The 3,067-nt window shown below is 30.9% G+C and overlaps 1 non-coding gene across 1 annotated transcript; it reads left to right on the forward strand.

The window, feature by feature from the left end:
- Positions 1-1,803: 1,803 nt before the first annotated feature.
- LOC127719194 (U5 spliceosomal RNA) lies at positions 1,804-1,922 on the forward strand. Its single transcript, XR_007990179.1, has one exon. It is a non-coding gene; the product is annotated as a U5 spliceosomal RNA (small nuclear RNA).
- Positions 1,923-3,067: the final 1,145 nt, after the last annotated feature.

The following is a 3,067-nucleotide window of genomic DNA, read 5'->3' on the forward strand; positions in this document are numbered from 1 at the left end:
ACAGTATTACTGAGTTTTCAAATTAAACATCAGCTTTTGAGTATACTAGAAACTAAATGTTCAAATTTCCATTCATCGGGGTAGGTTGAGTTTAACAACCGGTCGGTACCTGTGGAAGTTGATACGGTTGTCGGGGGAACACCTTGGTCCTCTCTTCTTTCGGAAAAATACCATGACTCTTCCGTTGACAAATGGTTGAGGATGAACAATCCCTGCATTTTCTTCGATATAACTCTTGGAAGAATAATAATGTTGCATTGGATAATTTGTTCCAACATTAGTGAAATTCATTGGCCATGTGTCATAATTTGTTTTATTTGTATCATTGTCGTCTATTATTTAAATTGAAATCACTGTTCAATAACTTAACTCCATTAGCACACTAATCTCCAAATTCATTTCTAATGTTGCTATCCCATCGCCGCCGACATTTGTAGCATGCCGGTCCATTTTAATAGGTATTGCTGGTAACTGTGACATGATTGTTGTTTGGTAACGTAACTATGTTCTATTCATATTTGATATTAACAACTAACACAATATTTCAGAGTTCTAATGTTATAATTATTTTATTTCATAACTTCCAATTTAGAGTAACAATACATTGTGTATATGTACATATTCATATTGATTTCGTAAATAAAAGAATTATCTATTTCTTTCTACTTCTAGTTTTAACAACAACTAAATTGTATATCTTTACTACCGAAAACTATGTATTCCATATATCTCTTACACTCTCACATTCTCTAACTAGTATATACTGTCTTCTTGGCGGTGCCGCGACGGTTCCCGATAGTTACAGGTCTCTCCGTAGACACCGGGCGGCATCTATACACCACTCACGCGTATATCTTTAACAAACACTAAATTCGATCATTCCCAAACATTACTCTAATAAAATAACTACAATCAGTTCCATTGGTTTACATGTCGAGTGTACTCACAACACTTCTTTTAGGCAGTCTATAGATGGCTCATCTAGATTGTGCCTGAATCCCCTGCTGAATCACTTGGTCGGGGAGAATGTTCCAGTCCGCCATAACTATATTGACTGGTTGTAATCAGTATTCTTGTAGTCTTGTTTTTTTCAAAATGAGTTGTATGGGGATTTGAATACTTTCCACATTGTTTATAGTTTTGATACTCAGATCTTTTAAAATTCCAAAATTCCATTCAGTTTCGGAAAGGGGGGGGGGGAGCATTTAGTTAGTTTCGTTACAACTGTAAAAGGAAGGTTTGACATGTCAACGATTAGCTGTTCCTCTTAAGTTAACAGAGGATACTTGGGAAACTTAGTTTTAAACCAATGCTATGTAACATCTTTTTCTTTTTGAACAAATATTCCATACCCTTTATTCCGTTTAGAACAAATATTCCATACCCTTTATTCCGTTAAGAACAAATACCGTTATATTTCTTCCATACAGTGAACATAACATTCCATAATATTTCTTTCTTTTGGAACTAATATTGTAATGGAACTTCTATTCCATGGCAGACTAAGTTAACATAAATTTGTATAATAAAAGTAATAACAATTTTATTACCTCCCTTATTTTGTAGCTTTCGACAAATGTTGTATATTTACAACTTTATTTCTTTAAAGAGTAAAATTATTTTCATAATTGCTATAATTATAGTTTTGTTATCAGTATTCTCTACTAAATTATTATATCAAACTAACATTTTGAAACTTTACAGATAATATTTGAAGAATGAAATTTTACAAAATTTTACTGCAATACCATATATTGAGAATAAATTTTATTTATATAAATACCTTAACTTTATTGTTGATAATTACTCTGGTTTCTCTTCAATCCACGAATAAATCTTTCGCCTTTTACTAAAGATTTCCGTGGAGAGGAACAAATTAATGAGTCTATAGACTATTTTTGCAGCCCTGTATTGGTCAGGGTAATATAACGTCACAAAGTAATCAAATTTAGAATAAACGGACAGTTCCATAAGAAATTCAGATTTAATTTACGGGCAAAATAATAATACACACTACACTTGGCATGCCGTTTTGTTAATATCATACCAACAATTTCCCAACATTTATTTCGTTTCATATTCTTGATATTTAAGTTTTAAAAAATCATTAAAAAATCTGTAATTTTTTAAAGAATTCTCACACCATCTGACAAAAAGACCTAAAGATTTAGCAGATTCTATTGCAAAAAGATCTTTTTGGTCAAGTACCAATTTTTTTAGAGGAAAATCAACATTTTTTCAACTCGGTGAAACTGTGATAGTCATGATTGAAATTTCCATATCGCGACTGTGATATAAAATAACAAAATCAGTCTAAACAAAGAACATTTATATGCAAGGTTTCATTTTATGGAACTAAATCAAATTAGAATAATTGATACCACTCGGAACATCGACTTCGTAGGCTTTTAATGGGTTGATATGAGTTGGCAATAATCAGGCAACAATTCTTGCTAAGGATTTGTTTTGCGTTGAGTTAGTAAAAGTATTTAGATTGATTTACAGAATTAAAAACAGTAAATTTATATAAACATCAGTGATATTTCATGTCAGCACTGAAGAGCTGAATACTGGACTGGCGGTACGTCCATTAGCAGTGGCGTCAACCCAGTGGTTGAAAATTTTATTACAGATACCATGCTTATGGTTTTTATTAGTCAAATTCAAATTATCATTCCAAATTAGCGTCTTTTTTATCTAGCTGTTCTATTTGGAATGAAATAAAGTGAGATTGAAAAGCTAGAACTTTCATTATACCAAAAGTCCGATTATTGTTTTTTTAATTCATTATTTCCAATTTTTTAATTTATCTTATATTCTTTTATGATTTTTATTGATTTTCTATATGCATTAGCCGATAATTAATGCTTGATGATTTATTAATTAAATAGATTTTGTGGCTATATGTGTGAAAATATAAGTCCTTTTTATAATAACTAATATTATAAATTTTCTACGATCTAGTTTCTATTTACAAAGACTGATGTTCAATATTTTTAAGTCTTTTTCGACATCTCCTGCGTTTATAGCTGGGACCAATAGTTCATAGGGACAAACAATTAACCGT

This window comes from Mytilus californianus, unplaced genomic scaffold, assembly GCF_021869535.1.
Source record: "Mytilus californianus isolate M0D057914Y unplaced genomic scaffold, xbMytCali1.0.p SCAF_10, whole genome shotgun sequence".
NCBI classification, from domain to species: domain Eukaryota; kingdom Metazoa; phylum Mollusca; class Bivalvia; order Mytilida; family Mytilidae; genus Mytilus; species Mytilus californianus.